This window comes from Protopterus annectens, chromosome 3.part0 (genome assembly GCF_019279795.1).
Source record: "Protopterus annectens isolate FY-2018-M chromosome 3.part0, PAN1.0, whole genome shotgun sequence".
In the NCBI taxonomy this organism is placed as follows: Eukaryota; Metazoa; Chordata; order Ceratodontiformes; family Protopteridae; genus Protopterus; species Protopterus annectens.
Window position 1 is genome coordinate 1,904,719,409 of NC_056731.1, and position 17,612 is coordinate 1,904,737,020.

The following is a 17,612-nucleotide window of genomic DNA, read 5'->3' on the forward strand; positions in this document are numbered from 1 at the left end:
CAAAGGGCAGTATCTGTTGATATCTGGACACTGTTGTTTAGTGACACCAAGACATTTGTTTGACGAGCTAATTAGCTTTGATAAGCTAATTTTATTATTTTACCAATCTTTAGACTAATTTTTAATCACTGTTAAGAGTATTATTCTTGTTGTCTTTTACTGGATTGGTGGTTGTGTCTTTTCGACTCAACTTACCTGCAGGTGGCTGGTTGGCTGGATGTTCATTGAACATTGCGTTAATTAATCAAACACATCAACAAAAGTATTTAAACAGAGTATGTTTACAGCACTGTTGTAAGTCTGAAGAAGTTCGGGCAGTGTACTGAACGAAAAACGCGTCTTCGAGTGTTTTACGTTATTTGCTTTGTTCTTGGTTTTTATGTTTTGGTTACCATTAAACTATCGGATTTTATTTGATACCAGATGGAACAGCGTGGATTATTATTGCAGTGTTTTTGAACTACCTTTTGTATTGTTACTTCCATTTGGAAGTTCGCTACCTTAGATACATTTGTGGCACCTACCCTGTCAGAAAGTGTTATTGGTACACATGTTAAATTCACATCCCTTCCCCCATCAGTGTGACATTCGAGCCGGTCCTGCCCTGCTTAGTAGCTGTCATAATAATATAACTATTATGTACTTTAAATAAAATGTATAATGATGTGGTACCTCTTATTTAACCAAATTATTAAGTGATTTTATCCAAGACAATATACTACATGGCTGGAAATATATCAACCTTAGTTCATTTGGCAATCAAAAAATATATATAAATATATAACATTTTGCATGTAAAAAATAATTTCTATTTTCATAACCTATTGTTAACAAAGATCACTTTCGTCCTTCTAGACTTCTTCAGGTCTGTGTACAAGAACCCTAAAAACCTATATAATTGTATAATTAATTAGTATTGTTATTACACATCATTTTGAATAAAGTGGAAAAAAGAAGAACCAAAAAATAAATAAATAAATAAATAAAAATAAGAAAAAACATATGTATGATGATGGAAACAAAATATACACTTAAATTACAACTGATTTAAAATGGTATTTAAAACCAACTGGTAGAATAAAAATAAAATAAAATACAATTAGTCATGTAAACAATGTGGTGATTTTCTAAGTTCCAGTGCACTTTTAATTGAACAGTAGTAGTTTAGTCCAGGTTTCCTAAAAGAGTTCAGCTTTAATTGCCACATGAGTTCATGCTTCCCCAGAATATTCGGGATGTCTCCTTCAAGATCACCCATGTCTATGCGATCCAGGATTTGGAACTTAAAACTTGTGTGTCTTTTATGAAGAGAAAGGTGTTTGGCTAGTGCATTATTTTTACATCCAGAGCAGATTTCTGACAGATGACTTGAAATCCTATGCTTGAGTTTATTTACAGTCTTGCCCACATAGAATGCATCACATTCATTGCACTGTGCCCTGTAAATCACTTTTGTAGTGTTACAGTCACCTCCTGCACTGGTTTTAATGATTTTCTTTAAATAAGGGCAATAAAATCTATCACCTTGCTGTATAAATATACAAAATGTACAATTAGTTTCACATCTTTTAGTGTTTCTCTCATATGGTCTAGGTTTAAATTCAGTAAAACTTCTAATGTTCCTGGCCTTCCTATAAACAAATGATGGGGCTTCACCTAAGATGTTAATCAGAAAAGGGTTACCTGTGACAATGTCCCAGTTTTCTTCAATAACATTTTTGATACTGTGATAATCCAAAGTGCATGTCAGGATGCAGCTATTTTTGCATTTGTTATTCTCTGTGGAATTATTTAACATTTTTCTACTGGGGAGATTGAGTGAAGGTGCTTCAGTCCTTTTCAGTTCTATAATGGGTTCCAGGATGTTTTTTAACATCTGACTTTCATAGCCTCTCACTAGAAAATCATTCTCTAAGTTGTTCAGGTTTCTCAAAAATGGTTCCATCTCTGTGGTAATTCTAGCTAATCTAGAGCCTTGGGAGTTCACTACATTATACTTGTTTTTTGTAGGATATAGACTTTTACTGTGGAGTATACATATTAAACACTTACATAACTTAAATTTTCATTGTAAAATTACTTCCTCCAGCAACTGTAGTGTTACAGTAAGTTTGAAACAAGAGGCAGAGAACTATTTTACATCAAAAATATAAAAAAATATATTGTAACAAACATCGGGCCTCACAACATTCTTGGGTGGGCATTTTTTTTTCAATAACGCACACAGGCATTTTTGCTTGCTTAGTGACTGGAAGTTGGTATTACCTGATACCTTGTACAACGTTACTGTGCAAGTACAGCCAGTGAAGGCAGTAGCAGCAGCGGCATATACTATGTAATCATTTGTACATCAGTGCCAGTATGTTTTAACAGAAACGCATTCCTAAACACCAATTCGGAAAGTGGTATGTCAGAGAATGGTACTTGCTCAAAAAGGTATTATAAAGCCTTCTGTGTAAATACCTGCCAAAACAACACAGCTTTAACATACTTCTTGAAGAGATGGAGTGAACTACTAGCTTTAACTTATCCAGGAAGGATGAAGTATCAAGTGTAGTTGAATATTTTGGATGATTAAAAATTATTTGTTCAATTTTTTAATGATGTAGTCAACAAATTCTGAACTTGACAATTTAGGCTTAGTAGATATGAAAATGTAAGTGTGAAAATCAGAGACCAGGGCAGGTATTAGGAAAGTTAGGATAACAACAGACATAATGGAAGTTCACCCTCTGAGAGTGTACTAGGTAAAGATAGGTGTGGCAGTTACTAAGGAGAAAGAGGCATTTCTATTTATGCAAATCAATGATTTTGTCCAATTACAAGCAAGATCTGCAGAAAGAGAGATTTACTACAACGATGGTGTCACCTAATGGTAGATTCAAGATGAACATCTGAAAATCACTTTAAAATATTAACTTAAAATGTTTACAGGAGTTTTGGTGGGGGCTGCAACAAAGAAACTATGATACAGGATGAAGAAACTCAAAAAGTAGTTTAAAGACAAATGCAATATTTAAGAAGAGCAAACCACCAATCATTGGAATCAGACAAGTAATATATGGAGTGAGCCTCAAAAATAAACTGTTTTCCAGAGTATATGTAAGGCATGGCATGTATAAAATATATATTTTGGGTATACATTTTAAAATCATTTAAGCATAGCTACAATCAGAAAGTTCCAAGAATGCTGTCACACCAAAATCAGATTATTTATTTTTCTTAAACAAAAAACATCTCTGTTGAATTATCACTTATGACATAGGCAATCATACATTTATATAAAAGAAAACAAACCGTATTGATATATTTTCTGTCACAAACATTATATATCACATATAATCTTCTCTACAAGCATTGTCAATCGAACATTACATAGCTCAATCAATTCCTGCCTTCCTTAAATCCCATTTATTCGCCAAAACATTATTCTACATGTGTTGTTCCCACAATTCCTATTTTTTTCTATGTAATTTGCTCCTACCCTTTTCTAAAGATCCAACTTCCAGTTCTTTTGTCTCCGTTACTATAATCACTACTTCTAATATAGTTGGTTTAGACTTTGATTTCCATTTTCTAGTAATTGCTTTGTTGGCAGTCACCAGAATTAAACTCAGCAAGGCCTTACTATGTCTGAACAATTCAGATCCTTTATCACAGCTAAAAAAAAAAAACAAACAAAAAAAAAAAAAAACACAAACACATTTCCTTAGTTATACCAATTTGCTCACCCAGAACTTCTGACAGAGTAGTCTGCAGGGAATTTTTAAAGTGTGCCAACTCATTACACTCCCAAAAATATGTTCCCAATTATATCTTTCTTACTCATCACACCTCCAACATTTACCATCTACCTCAGGAAAAAATTATTTGGAGTCTACTTGGGATATAAAAAATAATTATGTAAACACTTTCAAGGAAACTTTAAATCTTCTAGACTTTGTTGCATATTTGGGAGTCATACATATATTTTTCCTTTTTAACCTCCTCTGATAGATTCCTATAGTTATCATGCAACATTTTATATGCCCTACTAATTATCCCTTTTTAGCAGCAGCTTCTCTTCTAGATTCAACTAAAAGCTCTGCCAGTACTGGTCTTTTACTTAGAATGAACTCAGATTATTTCTGATCTAAAGACTTTATAGGAGAGCAAAACATACAGTATTGAGAGTGCCATGTAAATATTACACATAACAAGCCTGGCCCTGTGGTATAGAGGGTTAAAGCCCTGACTACAACACAGATGACCAGTTTCAAATAATGGTTCAGGTGCTGGAAGAGACAGGTAGGGATGTTGGGAGTGAGTGGCTAATGCTGGCTGCCACATCTTGAGTGGAGTGAATTTTTGTTTCAGTTGACTAATTGCCGACATGCAAGCAGAGGCTTGCAAGACACTAAAAACACCAGGACTGATGATATGGTCTTGGGGTAAAGGGATTTAAACCATTTACAATGGTCCTCACAAGGAACACAGTTCTAGCAGTGCTGCTGAATCTTTGGTAAAATAAACTCTGCAAATTACACTACTGAGCTTGTGAGGATAGCAGAAATTGCAACCAATTTAAAAGGCAGGAGGGATGGGTGTCTGAATTTGAACCTTTCAATGCTATTTAGTCAAAATACTGGGTGAAGGTGCTAATGAGACCAATGCCAAATAAGCTGTGTGTAGAAAACTTTGTTGGCATATTGGGAATGGGGACCACAGGCTGAATGATATCCACATTCATTGCTTATAAGAGTAACAGGCAGACAGAAGCAGTATGCTTCACCATTGTGGCATGATACTAAAGGAATGGAGGGTTCAACTTTCTCTGTGTAAAAGTACCATCCTGATGTGCTTCTCAAAGTGTACAACAGCATTTTTAGTCCTCTGCGGTTACATGTCATTTGGGTTACTTGACATACCCTTGAGATTGTTTCATTGGTGGGCTATGTAGTCATGAGTAGGCTATGCTTTCATACATGGCATTCTGTTACTCATATCTTATAAGCTTTCATGCATGACATTCCGCTACTCATGTTCATAGGTTCATAGGTTCATAGGTTCATAGGTTCATACTAGGCTATCTGCCCTAGGGCATTTATAAGCCTAGCCAGAGTATGTTTGGCTTTCGCCACCCATTTTAAATTAATTTTGCTATGCCCTTTTTCGAGGTTAGTATACTGTGCTTCTGTCTAACAGTGACACAGAAGTGATACCCGGGGTAAACCTATGATCTCCCATCCACTCATCAAGATTCCTCTTGAAGAGAGTCAATGAGGGACTCTGCCTAACCTGGACTGGGATTTTATTCCATAGTGAAGGGAGCCTCTGGGTTATGAATCTGTCCCTCCAGCATGTCCTATTTATTTCAGTGCTGAGGTTCAAGTCTCTCGAGCGTAGCTCGATGGGATTTGGATTTTTTGAGGTGCAGCATGTCCCTTAATTCCGGGTTGGACATGGCCTTATACGTCAGGCACAGGTCACCTCTGAGCAGGCGGTATGCCACTGAGTAGAGCTGGAGTTTCTTTAACCGGGTAGCATATGGCATCTGTTTGAGCCCTTTGATCCTCTTGGTGAGGTACTTTTGGGGTCTTTCCAGTTGCTGCAGGTGTTTGGTAAGGTACATCCCAAAAGGGGCATTGTACTCGATTATGGGCCTGATGAGGGATGAGTAAAGAGGCACGATGACCTCTCCTAATCTAGATGTGAATCCCTTCATGATTAGGTGGGCTATATAAAATGTTTTTCTAACCACTTTGGCCACGTGGTTGTCAAATGAGAGATTGCTATCAACTTGGGTCCCCAGGTCCCTAATGACTTCTTCTGTACTTAATGGATTACCACCTATGTGGTAATTTGTGGGCACTTTGTTTTTGCCAAAGGGGATGACTATACACTTTTTGGCATTTAGCTTGAGACCATGGCTCTGGCACCAGTTGTCTGTTTCTATGAGGCCCTTTTGGAGGATGCTTGTGTCGGCTGGAGAGTCGATTATGGCACCCAGTTTGCAGTCATCTGCGAACTTGGTCAGCCACAGTCCTTCCGTGTTGGCCTGTACCTCCGAAAATATATACCAAACAAGAGAGGTCCCAGGACTGAGCCTTGTGGGACGCCACTTGTAACTGGTTTGGAGTCTGACATGGCTCCAGCAATTCTAACCATGTGGGTTCTGTCCTTGAGCCAGTTTGCAACCCATCTAGTGACATAGGGGTTTATATTTAAGCTGGTGAGCTTATCTATAATGCCTGAGTGGGGTATTGTATCGAAGGCTTTTGCGAGGTCCAGATAGGCTGTGTGGACCACCTTCCCTTCGTCAATGGCCTTGGTGACTGTTTCAAAAGTCAACCAGGTTTAAGAGGCAGGATCTGCCCTTAACAAAGCCAAACTGGGTAGGATCCAGTGTCTTTAGGTCCCCAATATCTTTATTTATGAGGTCCATGATGATCCTTTCCATAGCTTTGCAGACCAAGCTAGTCAGGCTTATGGGGCGATAGTTTCCAGGGTCCGTTGAGGCACCACCTTTGTGGAGAGGGACCACTGTTGCTGTACGCCACTCTTTGGGTACATATCCTGTAGTAAGGCTGAGATTGAACAGTAGTTTTATGTTTGGGTTTAGCTCTTCTTGGAGTTCATGTAGGACGCAGCCTGGGACACCATCTGGTCCCATTGATGCTGTGTTTTTTGCTTTGGAGAGGGCAGCTCTCACCTGAGCATCTGAGATGTCAGGGGGGCAGCACTCTGCTGGGATAGATATTTGCCCTTTTGGTGGGGAGGGAGAAGTTTGCGCTGAACCTGTCAGCTAGGATGTTGGCAATGTCTGTGGGATCAGTGTATTTTTGTCATTTTGGACTAATTCTGAGCATATCTGGGAATTCCCACCCAGGTTCCTAACATAACTAAAGAAAGCCTTGTGATTATCTTTAGTGTCCTGTGCAATTTTTCTCTCGAAGCTGGCCTTTGACAATTTTATGAGTGCCCTTAGTTTTTTGCTAATACTGATCAGAGATGCCTTCCCTTTTTGGGATTTTGCTCTATCATGTAGTAGTTTCCTCCTTCTATTGTATAGTTTGTTTATGGCTGGGGTCCACCAGACAGGTCGTCTGCCTTTGGAGGATTGGGTCTTGGTTTTATTTGGGATTGCATGATCCATGCATTCCTGAAGGTGTTCATAGAATGCATTTATAAAGGATTCTGCGGTCTGGGCGTATTTTCCACAGGCCGGGGCTTTGAAGGATTCCACCTCGGTTTTGAGGAGTGTGAAATTTGCTTTAGAAGTTTTTCACTGTGGTTTTCTGGGCAGGGGGTGGGGTCGGGATGTGAATATCCAGTGAGATCAGTTTATGGTCAGATCTTACCAGTGAGGGATACACTTCTGGTCTGGAGCATAGAGTCCCCATGTTGGTGATGATCAGGTCCAGTATGTTTTCCCCTCTTGTGGGAGAGGTAACAAGTTGTTCCATAGCATTTGAGTTTATGAATTCTAGGAACCTTTGGGCAAGGGTGTTGGAGCTAGAGTAATGCTCCCAATCTATGTTTGGGTAGTTGAAGTCGCCCAGTTTAATGGTGTTTGGAGAGACCTTCATATTTTCCAGTGTTTTCAGGAAGGCCGAGTGGGGTTCCTGGGTTTGGGAGGGTGGTCTGTAGCAGGCTATAAACTGGAAGGCAGTTTTACCCACTGTTAGTTGCACATGGATAGTCTCTGATGCTTCGTGCTTTGCCACCAACCTGGAGGTGTGGGTATCTTTGATGAATATCGATACTCCCCCTCCTTTTGTGGTACGGTCCAAGTTTTGGGGCCGAAAACCATGGTATGAGGTATAACCTGGTAGTGCTGGGGTGCTCTCGGGAGTCCTGAACCAGGTTTCTGTTACTGCACAGATATCGATGTTCTCCATGCTAAGGAGAGTTTCGAGTGCGTGCATCTTGAGGTTTAGACTTCTAGCGTTGAGTAGCATTGCTCTTAGTTTCTTATCCCTTGTGATACCTATGGAGGTGGGTTTGTCTTTTGAGCCTTGCCTAAAAAAGGCACTATGGGGGTAGCAAGAGCCTTTGCCAATATCCGAAAGCCCAGGGGTGACAGGTGCAAGCCGTCCCTAGCAAAGCATCATGGCTTGTCGTGCATATCATCCCAAGCTGACAGGCATTGGATCCCCTTTGAATGACACCAATACTTAAGCCAATTGTTGAAACTGATCATCTTGTCTTCATATTGTGGCATCATTCTTGGTGAGGGTAAGATGCTACTCAAGGTCAGGGTCATACCAGCCTGGGCTACATGCCCAGAGAGCTCCTCTATGTCTCTTTTCATGTAGTCCAGGGAGGTACGTCTCAGGTCATTCACACCAGCAAGGACAATGACTGAGTCATATTTGTACTTGCCTTGGAGTGACCTGAGTGCTTGTGTTATGTTGCGGATCCTAGCACCCGATAGGCAGCTCACCGTGACTTTCTCCTTGTTCAGCCTGGTGAGCGGGACGTCAGTGTGCCTGATGATAGAGTCACCTATTACAAGTGTATCAGGTGTGTTGTTTAGCCTTAAGGGCTGTGACTGTTCGGCACACTGGCTTTGTGAGCTATGTGTTGCATGTGTTTTGTTTTGGGGTAGCGGTTGCTTGGGTGTCTGCTTTGGAGGTCTTTGCTGCTTAGGCAGATTTTTATTTAGAGCCTCCAAGTATGTTTTTGTGTGTTTATGTGTTTGGTTTGCTGTCGTGGTAGGTCTATGTGAGACTGGAATTGTAGTGAGTGTGGTTTCCTTCTCCTCCTGACTGGTTACGCCAGTACTGAGTTGAGAGAGCTTAGCCTCCAGTTTGGCTATATGGTTGCATCTCTCACATGTGTTGGAATTTGTTGGGAGGAGGAGAGGGTTGTCTGTGTACATTAGGCAGTTGTAACATTGCCTCAAGATTCCCAGGTTCACCAGCTGGACCGGAGAGGAGATTGACAACTGACTTTGGACATGCTAGAATAGTATTGGGAATTCCTTTATAATTGAAAAAAAGGGCCAATGGGGAACAAGTTACTCAAGGGGAGTTTGTGAGGGTGTAGTGCTTTTAATTTTTTTAGTGCTGACTTATATAATTGCTTTAGTGAGCAAGTGCTAGGCTTTAGCATAGGAATAGGGTGTTTATTATGAGAACTAGATTAGTTCCAAGGCTCAAACCCAAATAAGCGGCGCTGCTCGATGAAGCGCTATGCACAAAATCACGCAAAGCCGCGCTACAGCGGGTTTTATACAGGCGGACTTGAAAGAGCTAGAAATTGGCCCAAAACAGCCAACAGACTACCAGATTCCTGTCTTATAGCTTTCATGCGTGACATTCCGCTACTCATGTCTTATAGCTGTCATGTGTGACATTCTGCTACTCATGTCTTATAGCTTTCATGAGTGACATTTCACTACTCATATCTTATACCAGAAGAGTTGTACAACTCATTTACTGAATGAAGGCTATACATGTATCTTCACCAATGTGGCTGAGCAAACCATACAAACAATTGCTCATTTCTCTTTCCAGAAATTGCCATTTACATCTAATGAGCTTTCTTAATTAGCAAAATTCTATCAGACTGAAGGTCTAACAAAAACATGAAAGGAACTTGATTATTTCTTTCCATTCGTGTGTACCTTAAATACATAACATCCATAAAAGACATTCCCTTATGAAATGGATATTTTTATGTCTGGTAACAATTTCTAAAATTGTCTTTAAATTTCTTGTTGACCTTTGATGTGTATTTAGTTGCTAGGGAAACATACCTTTACTTAAATGCTATTCTAAGTTTTGCACAACTTGTTTTACAAGTTAGTATTGCAGTTCATTCCAGTCCTAAGTTGAATGGGCAGAAGGACAGTGCTGGTATTGAATACATAGAGTTTACGGTTATAAGACAAATCATGTGACTGACAAAAAGATTCAGGAATAGCACACTCTGTAGTCAGCACTGCTAGCAAAGAATTGTATAAAGCATGCCATGACGTCCCCCATTTTAACAAAACAGTATTACTTGTGTTTCTCTTGCACAGATATTTAGTTGTTAATCCAAGATTATCCTATATCTGTGGAGTTTAATTCTTCTTTCTAAACTGTATTCCCTTTTTACAGACTAGCAAGATGTTAAAAATGTGTTCATTTTGTGACTGATTTCTACTTTAGAGTTTTATTATTTGTGTTTTATATATATATATATATATATATATATATATATATATATACATAACAGAAAACAAAATTTCATTCCACCCAATAAAAATCTATAGTAGATCTGCTCTTTGAGGTAATTTAAGATATTTTATGTTATTTGGGTAAGTGAGCTCATCCTTGTTAGACCCAAACCAGGACACAACTGTAAGGCTGAATACACTATTTAAATACTTCAGTGTAGCCAATTAATCAGCCAGCTTATAGAAGGAAACCAGAATATGCAGAGAAAGCCCACATGGATCTAAGGAGAACATGACAACTCTACACAAATAGTAAAAGATCAGTTGTGAACCCCAGACTCATGAGTTAGAGTTCTAACCACTGAGTCACTGTGCTGCACAGTAAAGGCTCATATTAGAACACTACAGATGGCTTTCTAGTCCACATTTTGTTTCTGATTCCATTAGCTCATATAACAAGCAAGGAAGGCATGTTATGGAAATGCATGCATGTATGTATGTGTAAACTAGTATTGCACAGTCTCTCGTCTACCTTCAATTCCAAAACTTTGTCTAAATAAGAAACAACTTCATCAATGTGAAGATCATCACATTTTCTAGAAACATATATGGGATGTGCAATTTCACTGGGCACTCTGTTATCATCTGCTCTGACCTATCACCAACATCCTAACATTATATCTAAACTCTGGTCTGGGGTTTGACAAGATGTTAAAACTTTCACTTGTTTCACTTCTTGTACCATTGTTTGGTTCATTCATTCCTGTATTCATTCATTCATTCATTCATTCATTCATTCATTCATTCTCCTTCTACTTGCTCAGTCCAGTTAAAGGTAATGGGGAAGCTGTAGTCAATACTGGCAATAACTGTGCTGAAGACAGAGGAACTAATTCTGCATGAGGCACCAGCCCTTTGTAAGAAGCACTCACTCAATCACTTTGTGCAACACCATGCACATGCATACAGGCAGTCTGAACGATTTCCAGTTCAACTACATTACTTTGAGATGCGCAAAAAAGCTGGAGCACCCAGTGAAAATGCAAGAGAACACATAGAGGACATGCAAACTCCACACAGAAGGCAACCTAACCGAGAACTGAATGCTGTGAGACACCAGTGATAACCACTGCACCTCTGTGCATATTTGTATTTTTTGACACACTGTAAGTACAGCATTTATTGCAAGTACATAAGCATTTTATTACCGGAACAGATTCAATAGCAAATAGCAGTTAACTATGTTTTCTTTTTAGAATCATAGGATTCTGACTGACCAAGGTGACCAAGTTTGCAGATGACTGCAAGCTGGGTGCTGTCTTGAATTCCCCTAATGATGTTAACATCCTCCAAGAGGGCCTTACCCAAACTAATGACTGGTGCCCAAAGCATGGCCTCAAACTGACTGTGAAGAAATGCATCATATCCCCTTTGGGGAAAATGACATCCCCACTAATTATCACATTAATAACAATGTACTAAGCATGCAATCAGTCATGAGGGACTTGGGCACCCAGGTTGATAGCAACCTCACTTTTGACCACCACATTGCCTCCATTGTACAGAAGGCTTTCTACATGGCCCACCTCATAAATAAGGGTATTTCATCCAAAAACAAGGAGGTCATGACATCCTTGTACTCCTCCCTTATCAGACCCATAATCGAGTACAATGTCCCTTTCGGCATGTACCTTGCCAAGCACATGCAGCAGTTGGAGAGACCGCAGAGGCTCCTGACCAGGGAAATCCAGGGTCTCAAACACCTATCCTATACAGATAGGCTAAAAGCCCTGTCCCTCTGGTCAGAGGTGACTTGTGTCTGGCATACAAGGCCATCTCACATCCAGCCTTGATGGAGTTGCTGCATTGCGTAAGACAAAGTCCACTCAAGCAACCCGCTCGCAAGGCCTTAACCTGGTCTGTGACATTAATAGAACTTCTTGGAGGGATAGATCTGTATCCCAAAGACTCCCCCATCTGTGGAATAGACTCTGTCACCATGTCAAGAAGAGTACCTCTCTAGCCCTCTTTAAGAGGAACCTGAACAACTGGACAGGGGAAAAAGGTGCTGACTTTAAGGGAACATGGCAAAATTCTTGACTAGGTTTATAAGGGCTTCTGGGCCTATAGCCTAAAGCCTAGTATCATCCTATGAACCTATGAACCTATAGGATCATAGGAAGATACTAGGTTAATGGCCCTAGGGCCCTTACAAGCCTATCCAAGTTCTACCCTTATTTCCATGATCAGTACCTAATGCCCACGTCCAAGAGGGATGCAGGTGGAACCCCCGAGTTGAATTTATGGTTACCCAGCCAATCATCCAGTTTGCATTTGAAGAGGGCCAATGTGGTGCTCTGTTTCACATGAAGTAGGAGTCTGTTTCAAAGGTGTGGTGACCTCTGGGAGACAAATCTGTCCATCCAGCAGGTTCTATTGATGTCACCTACCAGGTTAATGTCTTTAGAGTGTGTTAGACTGTGTTTCATTTTATTCCTTGTACTGCATTAAGTAGTCACAAAATATATACATTTATAGGGTTAGAGATCTTGGTGTTCAGTGGGGGCTGAAGATGGCATTCAATAGATTCATAAATAAATTCCTTGAATGCTAGTACAGTGAAAGACTGCTGCCAAATAGGCAGATGAGCAGAAATTACTTTAGTGAACACGACAGTAAGAAATTTGTAGTGTAGTAAGTATGCAGGTGGTCCAAGGTCATTGGGAACTATATAAAGGAAGTGAGCAGAACACTGAGTTAACTATATGCAGTACGATTTGAGGAGTAGTAGAATCTGTCCATACCAGAACTATATTTTGTGTATTTATCAACATTAGTTTTGCATTATTTATGACTACTATTGAAAAGATATGGTTTTACTTTTGCTAATTTCAGAGCTATTTTGTTGACAGTTTGAGGTTCACTTAATGAGATTTTGATATGGCTTTGAGCAGAATATCAATTTATTTTATGTCATAATTCTTATTTATTAGTATTATTATCCTGTAATAAGAGAATTCAATATTAGCTTGCAAGTTGCTTAGTTTTACCAGAATGCTAATATTTGGAGGTGTAATGCAGTAAATAAGAACACTATTACACCTTTCCAGTGCTACACTATGCATGTACATTAGTGCCATAGTAGACAGTTTTATAAACTTATAAAAACTCTTTGATAACGCTGTTTCGGTCATCTGTGTTAAGGAGCAGTCTGTCTACATTTCATATGACAGATGAGCAAAAACTACAAAGGATCTCCTAAAATGGTATAGGGCTTCATAAGCCTCACTAAAAACAGTATAAGGTGATGCTGCAAATGAAATGTGAAGTCAAATCACTACTTTTTCAAATATTATATAAAAATAGTCAGCATAATGGCTCATTGGTTAAGGTTGTAAATCTTAATGACTAAGGTTCTACTTCACAGCAGCAGGGACTAGGATTCCTTCCTGACCAGCAGTCATTGTCTGTATCAAGTTATCATGTTCCCCATATCTGTGGTGCAGTTCTCCAACTAAACTAGTTTCCCTGTGAAAACATGTCACATGATATACTATATTAAACTATCAATACATATTTGCACTTAACGTTGCCCTTGTAGTGTAACACGTGGGTGTAAAGGAATGAGGACAGTCATTTAACTTACCTCTTAAAAAATTAGAGGAGTTTAGAAAAACAAAGCAATCTTTATGATTACTGACTCAGTACAGCTCCCTCATGCATTTTTTTGAGTTTTTGGATAGAGCTGACATGCTGCTGTTTATTTCAGTAATATACAGAAATGATCTTTTAAAAAATTTGAAAAGGCTAGCACACAAAAAAACACTAAAGGTTACAAAACCATCTTACTAAAAAAAGTAAGCAGTGAGGTGCTGCTAAGTCACAGTTTGAAACCGAAATTCATCAGTATTTATTTGTCTGCCTGTCTATCTATCTACCTGTTTGCATGCGTTAACTGGTATAGTCCATCTGATAGCAATGGCTAGTTTCTTTGCCAAAATAGCTAACAAACAGAGCAGTTTAGCAAATATTCAGAGACAGAGGTTTGCCAGTAAAGAAAATATTCCATGCATTGCAACTGCTGAGATATTAACTAAAAGGTCTAGGTAGACTGAATGCCATCAAAAAATCCTGAGGAAAAGTCAAAGGAAAAATAAAGAGTTTCTCCACAATATAATGCCATATTTCAGAGGACATGCAGTTCTCCTTTCAAGCACAGAACTAAGTAAGATTCTAAAGAATGAGCTTCTGTAGTAAAAAATGTATTTAAGGACTCCTAAATATGTTCAGTCGCAATAAACACAGTTACAGGATCTTTGTAAATGTTTAAGGTGCTAGTTGAATTAATGGAATCCACATTTTTTGAGAGAATTTATTTTAAATTCTGGAAAATATGATATATGTAAATGCTTACATGTATGTCCAATTGTTTGTCTATAAAAACAAATAAAAAGGAAACAGAAAAATATCTTAAATTGATTTTGAGCCAAAACCACTAACAAAGAATGGCGGGCATTTGTGGTCCTACCTTATCTAGATAGAAAACTTATTTCTGAGAATGTCTCAGAGCTTTAGCCTCTGTGGGTCGCTCCTTTACAATATGGCTAATTAGTTATCCGTGAATGGCCACAGATATTACCCTCATTCAGTCGATATGGTCATCCCTATTGGTTCAGAGGAGGTTTATGACAATGTTTACATCTACCAGCTCCACAAGAGCTGACCATCTAGTGTCAGAGCACTACTCTATTCTAACTCATGGGTGAGCTTATTTGTAGATCACTTAGTGAAGCGAGAGTGAGTCTTAGATCTCTGGAAGTGCACCATTATTTTATCTTTACACAATGGTAGGTACATGAGTCATTTTAAAATCTATAAGCTCAGTTTTCTGTTCTCATGCTTGATGAAGGTTATTTTGAGATTTCAAACAGTATCTACCACAATTTTGTAAAAGGCATGGCACAGATACTTCCACGGTAAAATTAACAAATCGCATTCTTGTTTTTAACACTATAGAAGAGGTCATGGAAACCCTAGTTGTAAACTTAAAACTTAAAAGAAGTCCTAGCTACAATGGCTTATGCTGTGTTTGTATCCAAGCTCACCTTCTTTAGTGTTTCAAATTCAACATGTGCTTAGTGCGGGTTCTACTTTTCTTGTAGAGTTTAGTGCTTGAGATATTTGAGATATAAAATAATTCTCCAGTCTATGGCATGTACCATTGATATATTACTGCAATTTGACCTTTAATGGTCACTGCATAGATGAGGAATATGTGGAATATAGTATATACATATATATATATATATATATATATATGTGTGTGTGTGTGTGTGTGTGTGTGTGTGTGTGTGTGTGTGATTTGTCCTTCTGTGCTCTGTGGCTTAAGTCTACAGTAAGTTACATAAGCTGTTTCAGAAGCTGTTTACTATCCTGATGCACTGGGTACCTCAGAGAAGCCATGTTTCAAATTATATGAAAAGCACACTAATTACCTTTTTAATATTAATAATGTTTAAACCTAATATGAAACAGAATTCAGTTTCAAAAGGTAATGTGTACCTTTCACATAATATAAAATATGCCAGGTTTGAGCATTATTAATATTAAATCTATACATATAAAACCATGCAATTTAAATGGTACTTCCTAGAGGAAGCTATAGCTAAGATTCACGCTAGATTAAATGCTGTCATTTTAAACATATCAGTCACATCAACAGAAGAACAAACTTCAAGCTTTGCTATTATCTACAGGTTTCATGACTCCCTAGCTGTTGCTTCTATGTTTATAGTAGGTAAAGCAACCAAACCCTTAATATAACCATAAGGTTTGATTGTTATCATGGAGCTAATGGTCTCATTCAGCAATGCTCTGGAAGGCCATAGTGACAAGAGTTTCACATCTGACACAGTCTTCCATTGTAGCACAGACCATTGGGGAGTATCCCAGAGCATTTTCTGTCTCTCTTTACTTCAGGGTACCCAATACATCGGGCATAAGCTCACATACCAGATGATCCATGAAGACCATAAACAAGAAGGCATCATGAAGTGGTAACAGACACTGTGGAAGTGTAGATGTTCAAAAAGATGTTCAAATTAGATGTTTCCATGAACTGCAACTAAAAGTTAAGGAAAAAAAAACATATTGCACTAAGAATTATACTAATAAAATGTACTTGTAAGAGTAGTTGAAGTTATTGAAAATGAATGCTGACATGATATTAAAGTATTCTATGCTATACTGCTTTGATACACTGCTGCTTGGATCCTTAAATGAGTTGCTATCAAACTGGTGTTTTTATTTAGGCCTAAGATAAGTCACCAGTGGATTTCATATGACATGGATGTTAATGACACACTGGATAAACAGCAAGGTGATGAAACATAGCCATAAACTTGCATTTCCAATGGCAATTGGTTAATACAGCTGTCACTCAGAATGCTATTTAGAAGTTCATTGCTTGCAGCATTCAAACTGTCAAAATACTGCTGATGAGATGAATATAATCTTTTTTAATAAGTTGTACGTCAACATTTCACTGAAGTTGCCATCCTGACAGAACTATGTTCTCTAACCTTGGCTTTTTCTTTACCCAGTGCTCCCTGTGACCCCCTATTTATTTATTTATTTATTTATTTATTTATTTACTGACATTTGATTACTGGGAAAGTCTGACTGTATAGGAGCCCATTTTCAGTGGTGGCCTGCAGAGAAAAGTTCAGAAGTGTTACAAAATATTTTAAGAATAATAATTTTAAAGTCAACAAATAATACAAACAACAACTAGTGTTTAAATAATTATATCAAAGTAGACATAACATGAAAACATTGGTTAAGAATAGATAGAAGTTATATGACAATGACTTAATAGTTAGAGAAAATTTCTCCAGTTTATAGAGAAATTACATGTAACTAATTATAATACAAACAGGAATTGCAATACAAAATGAGAGACAAGCAGGCTAATAGGTTCATAGGTGTGTAATAGGCTAATGACCCTGGGGCCTTTACAAGCCTAGCCATAGGACTACCCTGACATTGTGCCACCCGACCTTAGCTCCCAGTGCCTCTGTCAAGTAGACCCACTGTAATGTCATATTTAGAGAGAAAACCAGGGGAGAGAAATTGCTAGAAGTAAGGAAATTAGTGACGAAAGGAGAGTAAGGAGATGCAAGGTATGAATAGGGATTTGTTTACATTTAAGGATATAGTTTATCCAGGTGTTGAGCAAGAACAGAGTCATCTTTTGGCTAGGCTTGGCCCATAATTATGTTCACCGCTGTTTTCAGTTTCTCTCTCTGTCTACTCACATGCAATATTGGTACCTTGAAAGGTGCTTTCCACAGATTCTTCTGGTAACAGTATACTTTTAGAGTTCTTTGTATGTACTCACCAGAAATAGTCCCCCAGATTCACTACTCACCCCCAGATTCACTAATAACTTAGTCCTGACTGGAAA